Source organism: Ambystoma mexicanum, chromosome 6p (genome assembly GCF_040938575.1).
Source record: "Ambystoma mexicanum isolate Mex_15411 chromosome 6p, UKY_AmexF1_1, whole genome shotgun sequence".
Taxonomy (NCBI): domain Eukaryota; kingdom Metazoa; phylum Chordata; class Amphibia; order Caudata; family Ambystomatidae; genus Ambystoma; species Ambystoma mexicanum.
Genome location: NC_090935.1, coordinates 364,688,532 through 364,703,743, shown reverse-complemented (window position 1 = coordinate 364,703,743; position 15,212 = coordinate 364,688,532).

Genomic DNA, 15,212 nt, shown 5'->3' with positions numbered 1-15,212 from the left:
GTAGCAGGCTGCTTAGTGGGATCATGGATCGGTTTCTTCACTCATCGTTTTAGCTATGTATATGCCTTTGTGGGCGTTCTTCTAGTTATGCAGTGAAGAGCCAGGATTTTAGAAGTTTCCTGAATAGTAGGTGATTTATTGTTATGTATGTTCTTTGGTAAGTCGTTCCAAGTTTTTGGTGCGAGGTGAGAGAAAGAAGATCCTCCAAGTTTTTTGTTGTAGTAGGGTGTCGGTTCCAAGCAGATATTGTTGCTTGATCTGAGTGTTCTTGTTGGGTGATGCATGCTTATTTTGTCTCTCAGGAACTGTTAGCCTTGGTTGTGGTTTGCTCTGTGTGTGATCCACACTGATTCGAATTTGATTCGCTGTTTTATTGGTAGCCAATGCCGTGTTTTTAGCGCTAGTGTGATGTGTTCTCTTCGGGGTAGTTTGAGGAGCAGTCTGGCTGCAGCATTTTGTATGCATTGTAGATTTTTTAGAAGTCTCTCAGGCAAACCCAGGTACAGGCTATTGGCGTAATCTACTCTGGACATGAAAGCGATGACAGTAAATGTTTTGTTGGCAAATTACAGGAATGGTAGGATCCTTTGCACCGCTTGCAGGCGAAAGAAGCATTTCTTGAGTAGAGCTTTTACATATGGCTCTAGAGTAAGTTTTCCATCAGAACACCCAGGTTTTTTACAGTCGGCAATGGGGCTGGGATTGTACCGAATTTCCTTGGCCAGGGGATGTAGTGGTTGTCTCCTCCGTTTTTTGATGATCATTATTTCTGTTTTGCCTGGGTTGAGTTTGAGGTAGTAAGAGTTCATCCATTTGTGTATATCACAAAGGCAGTTCTTTAATGTTTTGTTTTCTTCTTGAGTGTCTTGTATTATGTAGACTATTTGTGTATCGTCAGTGTAGTTGTAGCAAGTGAGGCCATGTCTTTTGATCTTGATTAGTTGGTATAGGTCGATGTTGAATAATAACTGGGGAAAAGGATGATGCTTGTGGTACTCCACAGGTGGATTCTCTTTGCTTGGGTTTGAAAGGTTTCATCCATTTGGTCTCTGTTCTGTTTGTTAAGAAGGATTTGATTCACAGTAGGGCGTTTTCGGTAATTCCCAGTCCTTCCAATCTCGTGGTTGACTATGTCGAATGCCGCAGAGACGTCTAGAAGTATCAAGGCAGTACTGTTGTCTGAGTCTGCGTTTGCTTTTAGGTCACCCCATATTGAGAGGAGTGCTGATTCCGTTCCTCTCATTGGTCTGAAACCTACTTGTGCCTGGTCTAGCAGACAGTGCTCTTCTACGAATTCCAGGATGGTTTTGTATATGTACGTTTCAAGCAGTTTAGCCGAATACGGGATGTTGGAGAGGGGTCTGTAATTGGAGAGGTCCTCTATATTTCCTGCTGTATCTTTGAGTAGCGGCCTCATGTATGCTTATTTGCAGGATTGTGGCACTTTCTCTGTTGAGATTGAAAGGTTGAAGACATTCATGTGGTATTCCTTGTTTGAGGATTGATTTGTATATGTCCGGGGGGCAGGGATCCGCATGCGAACCTGGTTTGTTGCTTTGATTTTCTGTGAAGGTGTCTACAAAGGTAGCATCGTAGGTTGGCGGTCTGTATATAAATATGAATTTCAGGTTTGTTTTGGGGTTTATCGATAGGTGTAGGATTAAGGATTCACTTATTATTGATGTTTAATGAGTCTTCCAGTTTGATAACCAGGTGTTCCTTGTGGATGATTGCCAGTCCGCCACCTTTTTTGGTTTTACTGTTTGCTTGGATGCATTTGAAGTTATTAGGCAGGCAGTTGTTGAGAATTATCTTGTAATTGTCATCTAGCCATGTTTCAGTTACAAATAGGATGTCGATACCTCCGTCACATAGGAGGTTGTAGATTTCAGTGGCATGTTTGGACATTGACCTTCCGTTGATTAGATTGCAATGGATCTTTTCGGTGTGGTTTTTTATTGGTTGGTCCCTGTTTTGGTTTGTGGTTGTTCAATCGGGTTGCTTCTGTATTGACGTGGATTGGATGAAGATCAGCGAAGGCTGCTTCTTCTTTGAAGCGGTCTTCTAGATTGATAGTTGGGCTGTTCAATCGTGGTGCTTGATATGATATGGCATTTATAACGCGCATATGCACAAGTGTTTCAAGGCGCTTTTCTATTCATGCTGATTGGTTGAAGATCAGTGAAGGCTGCTTCTTCATTGAGAAAGTCTGTTAGGTTACTGCTTGGATTGTTGACTGCTAGAGCTTTGTCGTCCTGTATGGTGTGTTGTGGGTATCGATGGTGCCCTTCTGTTCTTGTGATGTATGGAGTGAGTTCAACGATGTTCAATGCGCACCGAGTGCAGAAAATGTTAAAATACTGGCACCCAGGCCCAAAATGCACACAGCCTAGTAGACGCACCTTAACTTGCCCCAGAGACCAACATAACTATTGCCGGGTCCTCGGCCAGCAGGCCTACAACTCCGTTTGCACAGTGGATTCAGTCAGCCAATCACAAGTGGGGCGGGGGGAACAGGCAGTCCTGGGGAGTGGGATACCAACGATGTTCAATGCGCACCAAGCGCAGTCAATTTAAAAATACTAGCACCCAGGCCCAAAATGCACACAGCCTAGCAGATGTACCTTAACCTGCCCCAGAGACCACCAGAACTATTGCAGAGTCCTCGGCCAGCAGGCCTACAACTCCGTTTGCACAGTGGAATCAGTGGACTCTGATATACATATATTTGAAAACATATTTTCACTATCTGTAAAATACCCTCCTCAGGATTCAAGAACAACATGTAAGAAAAATACGCTACATGTGTCACGATGCCTTCCCCCGGGCAACCAGGTTTGGCCCAGCTACCCCGGAAGCAGGCATCATGCCATTTAATGCAAGCCCATGAACCCCAATTAGGGGCTATTTGGGTGCAGTCCTGGCGCCTATGGCGCCAGGCTCATAAGTTCAGAATCAGTCCTGGCGCCATGGGTGCCAGGCTCATGGTCAAGGACTTACCTGAAGCAGACCATGCTGCTAACTTACCTGAGGCAGACCATGCTGCCAGTGACCAGAAGTCAAATGAGGCCTAGGAGGGACTATTTTTCCCTAGGAACTATTTTTTACTCGGGTGGGGCCACGGAAGGATACTTACCTGGAACTACTTCCAAGGCTATTTAAACCACACCCTGACAGCAACCCATGCTTCGCGTTATTCTGCACCTGCAGCGTAACGCTCATCGTGCCTGCAGCAGCTTCCAGTCTTCAGCCACGCCCCCCTGGATGCCGGAGCTCCTGAAAACCTGAAATAAAGCAGAGGGAAGGTTAGAACCAGGGTTTTTACCTGCAATTCTTACCTGAATCCTGAATCTTCTTGGCTCTGACCTAGAAGGAAGAAATCATCAGACTTGCGCCGCTTCGCATCCTGCAGCGCCGCGCGGGAACTCACCTGAAGCAATCCTCTGCATTCCATCGCGCCTTTCAGCATCCAGCGGTCGCTCTCCAACACCTGTGGAAATAAAGACAATAAGGTGAGCAAGGGAGCATTCCCAGACAATAAAGGCAATCCCCAGGACTTACCTGATACCACAGGGGGTACTTACCTCATCTCGGGTCGGCGCAGCCTCCACAGCTTCTCCGCCGTACCCGGGCCCCAAAGGGGAAACAAAAGCAACACAAAAGCGCAAGTAGGGGAAACCGAATTCCGGTACAGACTTACCTGGTTACTGGCTGAGGCCGCAATCACCGGAACCTCCACCGATTCAGCGCCTGCAAAAGGAAAGGGTCACAGGTTAGACCAGGTCCTCATTACCGAGCTGAACAGAATCCATAAACACTCACCTGCATCTTACTGGTTGCCACTTGGAACTCTTCTCAAGAACTATTAAGGCAACCTAGGGAATTTGGACAGAGTGAAGGCCAGACGTTTTTGAACTCTTTTTCAAACTATTTCCTTACGGAGTCAATACCGTTCTGCAACTCTCCAACATCTCACACCAGTGAAGTAACTGGTCATCAACGCGCCCCTGTGCTCGAGGCAGGATGGAGAGCTCATCTTTTCAAACTATCAGGTGAGAACATAGCAAGAGTTCGGAAGTAATTTGTGGGAAGAGATCGCAGGAGTGAGGGAAGGTGGGGTTGGCGCCCAGTCCCCGTAGGTGGCTAATTCCCTTTTCTCCATTACAGAAGAATATTCATACGGGCAAAACAAGCTAAGCTGGGTGGTCCGGTCCAGCCCATCATTTCGGTGTCCCATGTGTCGCTGGAAGAGGTAACAACAGCCCAGTTCAGATCGACGCCCCCGTGGACACCAGGTGAGCGTAACAGAACGCGAAGCCTATCCACAAAAGGCCACCTGGGCGTTATGGAGACCTCAGAGACGGATCAGTTAGCCCAATTATTAGGGGAGCTAAGAGTTGAAGTGCACTCCGCCCGCCAGGAAACTAATGCCCTTAGAAGGGAACTGATATTTTCAAAGGAACGGACAGATGATTTGGCCAGACAGTTATTGCAAATCCAGGCGGGGCAAACACACCTACCTGGACTCGGGGTTAGTCCAGCTCCTGTACCATCAAGTAACCCAGTACAAATAAATTTGCCAGGAACTGTTCCATTGGCTTCGCCCAAACGTTTTGCCGGAGACACTAAAAGGTTTGCCGTATTCATGAATCAGTGCCGCTTACACTTTTTATGCAGACCTGCAGCATTCCCAAGTGATCAAGCCAAGGTAGCCTTTGCACTGTCCTATCTCAGCGGCAGTGCAGCAGATTGGTCCATTCCTCTAGTTAATCAGGATGACCCAATTCTTCGGGATTTCCAGGGGTTTCAAACAAGCATGGAAAGACTTTTTGCCCGACACTCCCAGGGTCAGGCCCTGGATAACGAACTTTTGTCCCTACGACAGGGGAATCAGGATCTTCTTTCTTACATTGCAACCTTTAATAGACTAATAGTAGAAACCAAATGGCCTGAAGTTAAACGAATCACATTGTTCCATCAAGGGCTTTGAGGAGAACTCAAAGATGTCTTGGCCCAAATTGTGAACCCGCCTCAAGATTGTGCGGAATACATCAACCTAGTGGTCCAACTAGATCACAGACTTCAAAATAGGAAGACCGATCGAGCCAAGTTTGAGAACCGAGTGTTGGTCAAGACCCACATCAGTTCCAAGGGAGCAGAAGCCTCAGAATCTAAAGAAATCGGTGGGGTGAGAGGACCCTTGACTCAAAAAAAGAGAGAAAGGAGACGGCAAATGCAGCTATGCTTATATTGCGGGAATACTGGTCATTTTCTGCAGAACTGTCCTATAAAACTGCCTAAGAAGGTCGTGGGGGCAGCAGATAAAAACTCTGACTCGAGAAACGATCTCGCCCGGCAATCGTAGAGGTCCGCTTGCCGAGCTTAAAGAAGGACACTCAGACCTCGCATTTCATCATTCCAATGGTCTTTGTAGATCCAGAACAGCCATTTCGGATGCATGCGGTAAAAGCATACGTTGATAGCGGAGCCATAGGAAACTACGTGGACCGTGAATTGGCTTCCAGGATGAACCTACCTCTCACCCAAAAAACCACCTTAGATGTCATCACCACAGTTGATGGAACGGAAATTGCCTCTGGTCCCGTAACTCACTCCACCACAGAGATGACATTGCTGGCGCAGGATGGGCACCGAGAGGCTTTGGTGTTTGATTTAATCAAGGCCCCGCAGTTCCAAGTAATACTGGGGATACCTTGGTTGGAAAAACATAATACCTGCATTGATTGGCGAGAGAAGGGAATCACCTTCCCAGAATGTGCGCACACCTGTTATCCCAAGAAATCTCAGAACACAGCCCTGGCTTCTGTAACCCCAGCTGCCATGCAATTACCTGCGGAATATCAAGAGTTTCAAGATGTCTTCCAAAAAGAACAGGCAAACACCTTACCTCCGCACAGATCGTATGATTGCCAAATAGATCTCATCCCAGGCGCACAACCCCCTTGCAGCAGAATCTATGCCCTTACGGAGCCCGATAACCTTCACCTAAGCCAATACCTGGACCAGTACCTTGCTAATGGTTTTATTCGCCCGTCTAAGTCCCCTGCATCATCCGCTTTGTTTTTCGTGCCCAAAAAAGAAGGTGACCTCAGAACATGCATAGACTATCGCGCACTGAACCAGATAACCATTAAACATCGGTACCCGTTGCCTTTGATCCCAGAATTACTAGACCAAGTGAAAGAAGCTTGCATTTATACTAAACTCGACCTCCGGGGGGCATATCATTTGGTACGTGTCAAAGAGGGCGACGAATGGAAAACAGCTTTTCGCACTAAGTACGGACTATTTGAGTACCAGGTGATGCCTTTCGGACTGTGCAATGCACCAGCAGCCTTCCAGTTCTTCATGAACGATGTCCTTAGAGAACTCATCGATGTTTGCGTTGTCGTTTATATTGATGACATACTAGTATATTCTTCATCAGAATCTGATCATATCAAACACGTCCGAGCAGTTTTAGAAAAATTACGCCAGCACAAACTTTATGCCAAATTGGAAAAATGTGTTTTTCACACCACCAAAGTGGAATTCCTAGGATTTATCCTAACCCCCAAGAGGAATCAGGATGGATACACGAAAGGTGGATGCAATTCTCAAATGGCCTTCGCCAAGTTCTGTCAAAGGTGTGCAAAGCATGCTCGGCTTTGCCAACTTTTACCGCAGGTTTAATCCAGACTTTTTGCATATTGTTCATCCCATTACGGCGCTCTTACGAAAACACAAACGCTTTATGTGGACAGACGAAGCGGAAAGCGCCTTTCAAGAGTTAAAGGCTAAATTCACATCTGCACCAGTCCTAAGGCACCCACGTCCTGAACTCCCGTACATTGTGGAGACTGATGCATCCAGCTTGGCAATGGGAGCCGTCCTCTCTCAAAAGGGCCCCGAAACTAACCAGATTCACCCAGTGGCCTTTTGGTCAAAAAAGTTCTCGATTCCTGAATTAAACTATGCCATTACTGATAAGGAGCTGTTAGCTATCAAGTCCGCCTTCAAGGCTTGGCGGCATTATCTACTCGGAGCCAGACATACCATTACAGTCATCACCGATCACCGAAATTTACAATATCTAAAGACAGCTAAGGCCCAGTCTTCTCGCCAACTCCGTTGGGCACTATTCTTCGCCGAATTTGATTTTGTAATAACCTATCGGCCCGGTTGTAAGAATGGTAAAGCAGACGCCTTATCCCGAATAGGGATGGGAGAAGCAGAAGTGACCCTGGAACCCGTACCTATAATTCCTGAACAGCGAATTCTTGGCATAAAATCTGTACAGACGCTGGAAGACATTCAAGGAATTATCCGACAACTCTTTGAACCTCTTGCCTTACAAGACTGGGCTAAGAAAGGCCCAGACTTCTCCGTCACCAATGAGCTACCATATTACAGAGGACGTCTATTTCTGCCACAAAAGGAACTACAAGAGCTAGTCGTCTCTCGTTACCATGATATGTTAATGGAGGGGCATCCTGGTATTACAAAAACGGAAGCTAAAATCAAGAAACAATTTTGGTAGCCCACCTGGCGAAAGAACATTAAGTAGTTTGTCCTATCTTGTGGCATTTGTGCCCAAAACAAGAGTCAAAAAAGAAGACCAGCTGGTCTATTACAACCTATGGACATCCCACCGATTCCTTGACACACCTTGTCATTAGACTTTATCACAGACTTACCCCCGTGCTATGGTTTCAACACTATCCTAGTTATTGTGGATCTTTTTTCTAAAATGGCCCACTTTATTCCATTAAAAGGGATACCTTCAGCTGCAGCCCTGGCCAAGGAGTTCCTTGAACACATCGTTCGCCTACACGGCTTCCCATCCGTGTTAATTTCCGACAGAGGGAGTCAATTCATCTCACACTTCTGGAGAAAATGTTGCCAACTGGCACAAATAGATGTTAGGCTTTCAACTAGTCACCACCCTCAGACCGATGTTCAAACTGAGAGGACCAATCAGACTCTTGAACAGTACGTGCGTTGTATGCTACATCAGTCTGAGAGCAATTGGAAAGACATCTTATGGATCGCAGAATATGCGTACAATAATTCAGTACACTCAGGAACTAGACACAGCCCCTTTTATACTATTTATGGACATCATCCTCGAACCTCGGACTTGGATTCGCCCCAACGTTTGGAGATGCCTGCAGTAGACCATCCCCACACCGTCATTACACAAACTTTCAAGGAAGCAACAGAACATTTACAGAGAGCTAAGGATAAATACAAGAAAAACACTGATCAACTTAGGGGAGAAGCACCACAATACCAGATAGGAGACCAAGTATGGCTATCTAGTAAACACATCCCACTCAAGGGAACACGAACCTTTAATCCTAGATATTTGGGACCCTACTCGATCAAGACCATTATCAACCCAGTGGCCGTCAAGTTGGACCTGCCGGCCCATATGGAAATTCATCCCGTCTTCCATGTCTCTCTCTTGAAACCAGTCCAACCAGGAACTAGATTAACCAAACCACCAGATCCCATCCTCATTGACGGGGAACCTGAATTTGAAGTTAAAGACATCTTGGACTCCAAAAGGGTTAGGTCAAAACTCTTTTACCTAATTGATTGGAAAGGATATGGACCCCACGAAAGGTCCTGGGAAAGTAGTGACCATGTGCACACACCCCAATTGGTGAAGAAATTCCACCGGGAGTTCCCTAACAAACCAAAGCCCAGAGGAAGAACGACTTTAGGAGGGGTCTTGAGGGGGAGTGCTGTCACGATGCCTGCCCCCGGGAAACCAGGTTTGGCCCAGCTACCCCGGAAGCAGGCATCATGCCATTTAATGCAAGCCCATGAACCCCAATTAGGGGCTATTTGGGTGCAGTCCTGGCGCCTATGGCGCCAGGCTCATAAGTTCAGAATCAGTCTTGGCGCCATGGGCGCCGGGCTCATGGTCAAGGACTTACCTGAAGCAGACCATGCTGCTAACTTACGTGAGGCAGACCATGTTGCCAGTGGCCAGAAGTCAAATGAGTCCTAGGAGGGACTATTTTGCCCTAGGAACTATTTTTTACTCGGGTGGGGCCGCGGAAGGATACTTACCTGGAACTACTTCCAAGGCTATTTAAACCACGCCCTGACAGCAACCCATGTTTCGCGTTATTCTGCACCTGCAGCGTAACGCTCACCGTGCCTGCAGCAGCTTCCAGTCTTCAGCCACGCCCGCCTGGATGCCGGAGCTCCTGAAAACCTGAAAGAAAGCAGAGGGAAGGTTAGAACCGGAGTTTTTACCTGCAATTCTTACCTGAATCCTGAATCTTCTTGGCTCTGACCTAGAAGGAAGAAATCATCAGACTTGCGCCGCTTCGCATCCTGCAGCGCCGCGCGGGAACTCACTTGAAGCAATCCTCTGCATTCCATCGCGCCTTTCAGCATCCAGCGGCCGCTCTCCAACACCTGTGGAAATAAAGACAATAAGGTGAGCAAGGGAGCATTCCCAGACAATAAAGGCAATCCCCAGGACTTACCTGATACTACAGGGGGTACGTACCTCATCTCGGGTCGGCACGGCCTCCACAGCTTCTCCGCCGTACCCCGGCCCAAAAGGGGATACAAAAGCAACACAAAAGCGCAAGTAGGGGAAACCGAATTCCGCTACAGACTTACCTGGTTACTGCCTGAGGCCGCAATCACCGGAACCTCCACCGATTCAGCGCCTGCAAAAGGAAAGCGTCACAGGTTAGACCAGGTCCTCATTATCGAACTGAACAGAATCCATAAACACTTACCTGCATGTTAGTGGTTGCCACTTGGAACTCTTCTCAAGAACTATTAAGGCAACCTAGGGAATTTGGACAGAGTGAAGGCCAGACGTTTTTTAACTCTTTTTCAAACTATTTCCTTACGGAGTCAATACCGTTCTGCAACTCTCCAACATCCCACACCAGTGAAGTAATTGGTCATCTACGCGCATCTGCGCTCGAGGCAGGATGGAGAGCTCATCTTTCCAAACTATCAGGTGAGAACATAGCAAGAGTTCGGAAGTAATTTGTGGGAAGAGATCGCAGGAGTGGGGGAAGGTGGGGTTGGCGCCCAGTCCCCGCAGGTGGCTAATTCCCTTTTCTCCATTGCAGAAGAATATTCATACGGGAAAAACAAGCTAAGCTGGGTGGTCTGGTCCAGTCCATCATTTCGGCGCCCTGTATGTCGCTGGAAGAGGTAACAACAGCCCAGTTCAGATCGACGCCCCCGTGGACACAAGGTGAGCGTAACAACATGTTGCACTTTTATTGAGCCTAGACTATTGCCCTCATTCCAAGTATGGCAATCTGGAAATAAGGGTGACAGTGGCAATGTACCGGCATCCCTTTGAGACCGCCATCCTACGAAAATGCCGGTAGGGGCCATCGATCCCCTGGCAGGCATGACCTGTCGGGTTTTCAGGCCCCTACCAGAATGTCTCTCGCTGAAGCACCAGCACTGTTGGCAACGGTGGCAGTGCTTCAGTGATTTACTGTTTCTGCCGTAATATCGTGGTGACACAGGGAATTGAGGTGGTGGAAACAGTGTTACAGGTTTTTTTTTATTTTTGTTATTTTTTATTTTTCTTTTATTGTTTTTGCTGAACATAACAAACACAACATTTTAGTAACATTTCAACAACTCTCCTTCCCCGTTCCCTCCTTGGCCTATCAACAATGATCCATATAGGCAGCAGGTCCATGATCTGGTGCCAATGTAGTCTGTTACATCTGAGCTGAGTCTACATCAGTGTTCTGGCGGAACATTGTTACAGTAAAGGTCATCCATTGCATAAGGTCAGGTCCCGGTCAGGTCCCGGTTCCAATTTTTGCTCCCTTATCTATCCCTAATCTTCCCACCATCTGTTCACATTTGGGGCAACTTTGGCTTTCCACATCATGGCAATGCTCCTCTTAGCTAAAGCGTAAATTAGGGCTTTGATTTTACACATTGCTTTTTGTTTCGTACCTCTTTTAAATTGCCCCAGAACGCATTGCACGTCCAAGTCTACACCCCCGCCCGCCACTTTGGTAGGTATGTTATTCCAGAATTCCTGTATGGCTGCGCATTCCCAAAGCCTGCATTTTCTGCATTACACTTAGGGCACTTCTGACTACCTGCTCCTTTAAATTTAGCTATCGCCTCGGGCGTAAGGTATGCCCTCTGGGTTACGTGAAATTGGAGCATCTGAAGCCTAGCTCCCTCTCCCACCCCCTTCTGCATCTCATTTCCTCCTTCGAGGGGGCCCCAATGAGGATCTCGTACAACCTAGAAATAGCATGCCCTCCCTCTGAAATGTTTAGCATTGTTTCAATGTCTTCATTAATTAATCGAGTTCCGTCTACTTCTGGCCACCCTTTACTAATTGTTTTTAAAATAGTCATGTGCATCAGGAATTGCCTGCTATGTATGCCCGTCGATGTCTGTAGTTCCGTAAAAGCTACCTGAGTGTCTCCGACTGTCGCTATCCCGCAGGGTTCCCAGTATGTCCTGACCCCCACCTGCAGTCCCTTTTTGTCAGCCATAGCAGCAGCTAGTGGAGTCTGTGGCGAGATCGAATCCTTGATCCCCATGACTCTGCAGGCCTTGTGCCAAATTTTAATGCCCAGGATCACCAGCAGTGGGAGCTCCCCGGAGCCCAGCTCTGGCACTCACACCAGATCCCTCAGGTACAGCCTACCTAGCGCAGGCTACAGGAGGGAGGTGTCGACTGTAGGTACATCCGCCATCCAATGTACCAACATATTGCAACTGGGCCGCCAGGTAATATAATTCAAAGTTGGGTATCCTCAACCCACCCCTCTCATAGGGTCTTTGCTGCGTGTGCAGTGCCACCCGGTGCCTGCCCCCCTGCCATAAGAAACGCCTACACTCTGTCCAACTCTAGGAAAAGCTTCCTGGGTATCTCATACAGAACATTCCCAAAACAGTGCATTAGTCTTGGGAGGGCTACCATCTTGAGAAGGGCTGCTTTACCCATCATTGAGAGGGGCAGTTTGATCCAGAATTGCATGAACCTACACAGGCCTTCTTTAGCTCAAACAGTGTTTTGTTTGTGCTCCTGCAGGTCTCTGGTGAACACCCAATGCCTTGTCCGAACGGTGGGTGGGACAAGTCACCTTCTTCGAGGAGGCATCGTCCAAAGAAGACGAGGAAGACGAATGGTGAGGTTGCGTCCTGGACTGCCATGATGAAGAGGAAGTGTGGCGCAAACCACTGCGGGTCCTGGAGCACTTTTACTTCTTCCGACAAGGAGAGTCCCCTCTCAACTCGTCGGTCGAAATACCAGTTGACTTGGATTTACGGGCTGGGACCCCCTTCCTACCTTCAACTTCCCCTTAAGTTCCTGCAAGACCTTGGCAGTCAATGACTGGCACTTCGAGAAGTCATCTGTCATGTGGTCCTCGCCCAGGCAACATATGCAGATCCATAATCGACATCTTGGAGCCGCAGTCCCGACATTTCTTGAAGCCAGACTGCGGTGTCGTCAGAGTGGAAGAAGAAGACATAACACAGTAACTTAACAGTAATCACGAGGCGCGCTGATTTTTACGAAGCAAACACGTTTGCGGAAAAAACATAACTGAGGCTACTGGCATCGTATGTGCTACTTATAACATCCGATGACATCACCCTCAATGGAGGCCTTCGAGGGGCATCGACCCGACGCCATCGACACAGGGCACCCTCTGCCGAAAAAGATTTCCGAAGCAGCACAGCTGTGGACATTACATGTCATAGATGAGCAATACGTTGGAGGACACAATCCATTCGAAATATGGATATTTGAATAAAAATAAACTGGGCTGAATTCTGGTCAATTCAAGAAGGAATTTCCCTAGCGGCAGTTTATCTGGCCGGGGAGGAGAACATGGGGACAGACCCTCTGTGCAGGCAGGGCGCAGTCTCCCACGAGTGGGAACTGGCTCAGGAAGTCCTTCAGGAGATCTTCACCCTTTGGGGAACCACGCAGGTGGACCTGTATGTGAACGGTGCCAACCAGAAGTGCGAATGGTACTGCTCGACTGAATTTCCTTGAAGGGGCTCTAGGAGACACGTTTGTCCTGGGTTGGTTGTTCCCGCTTCTGTACGCATTTCCTCCGATCCCCGTAAATTCTCAGGAGGTTACGACGGTTCGGGTCCTGCATGATCCTCATTGCGCCGGATTGGGCCAGGAGAGCGACAGACATGTCCATCTGTCCTCCAATAAGTCTTCCCCACAGAGAGAATCCTCTCTCGGGAGAAGAAGGTCAGGTTCTCCATCCAGAGGACAAGACTCTCAACCTTCACGCATGTATTCTGATAGTTGACATATAAGGATTGGGACCTCCCGGATGACGCGATGGAGGTGTTGCTTTCGGCTAGGCGGCCAGCAACAAAGTCTCTGCACCATTGGCGTAAGTTTTGCGACTGGTTCAGAGGAAAGAATGTTGATCCTTTTCTGTGCTCAATTCCGGAGATTCTCTTTCTTACTTTCTTTGGCCCACAGGGGTCTTCAGGTGGGAACCATTAAAAGTTACCTGGCAGCGCTTTCTATCTTTAAGCGCTCATCCGAGGAATGCTCCTATTTTAAGATTCCACTTATCACTCATTTTCTGAAAGGGCTCATGAATGTGTTCCCGCCGTCTCCTTTTCAGGTGCTGGTCTGTGACCTTAATTTGGTCTTAAAGTTTTTGATGGGTGCTCCGTTTGAACCTTTGCACTCTTGTCCGTTAAGATTGTTGACATTTAAGACTGTTTTTTTGTTGCCGTTACCTCTGCTCCGAGAGTGAGCGAGTTGCAGGCACTTTCTTCTAAGCCACACCATACTTTGTTCCACAAGGACAGGGTTGTATTGAGAGTACGTCCGTCCTTCCTACTTAAGGTAGTGTCAGAATTTCATTTAAGTCAGAAGGTGGTGTTCCCCGCCTTCTACCCTCATCCGTAACTTAGTAAGGACGAGAGACTCCATAGGTTGGATCCTAGGAGGGCATTGAGCTTTTATCTTTCTAGAATGTCCAGGATCAGAGTGGACGACCAGCACTTTGTGGGGTATTCTGGACACTGATTGGGCCAGGCTGTTTCTAAGCAGACTTTTTCTAGATGGATCATCCTCACTATTTCAGAATGCTACAGGTTGGCTGGCAAGGACCCTCCTGAGTGCTAGCAGGCTCATTCCACCAGGGGCATGGCTACATCGACAGCCCTGCAGAGGGGTGTACCGGTAAAGAACATCTGTGATGCTGCAACGTGGTCTTCCATACACACATTTGTTAAGCATTATTCCCTGGATACTTCCCATGCTCAGGATGTCGCCTTTGGTAAGGCAGTGCTTTACTCTGCTATTTAACTGGATATGTCTATATTCTTCTACCTCCTCCAATCATGGATACTGCTTTGGGAGTCTGTCATAGACGAGGAATACATTGGAGGACACAATCCATTTGAAGAACAAGTTACTTACCAACTGGTAACTTTCTTTCGACTGGATGTTCCTCCAAAGTATTCCTCATCGCCCTCCCAGCTTACCTCTCTCTCTCTCTCTCTCTCTCTCTCTCTCTCTCTCTCTCTCTCTCTCTCTCTCTCTCTCTCTCTCTCTCTCTCTCTCTCTCTCTCTCTCTCTCTCTCTCTCTCTCTCTCTCTCTCTCTCTCTCTCTCTAGAGAGAGAAATTCCCATGCCATTACAGCTTTCGTTCCAACAAGGCTAAGTGCAGTCAATGCTGTACTATAGGCATGTGTACCACACATTGTGAGGGGGGAAAAACATGAACTGAGGCTACGGGCGCCGAGCGTGCAATTTATAACATCCGATGACGTCACCCCCGACGGAGGCCTTTGAGGGATATTGACCCGACGCAATCGACGTAAGGCGCCCGCAGGCGAAAAAGATTTCCAAAGTGGCACAGCTGTGGACATTGCATGTCATAGATAAGGAATACGTTAGATGAACATCCAGTCGAAAGAACGTTACCATTTGGTAATTAACTTATTCATGCCTGCCTAAGGTATGCAGCGATTGGTTCAACCACCATGATGTTTAACATTGGGGATAGTGGACAGCCCTGCCTAGTGCCTTTCTGAAGCACCCATCTTTCTGAATAGGACATTCCCGTCCTAACCCTGGCCATCGGTTCTGTATATATCAACCACACCCACTTCATATAATTGGGGCCAAACCCCATTTTTGCCATTGTGGTGTATAACCATTGCTAGTGGACAGTCAAAAGCCTTGG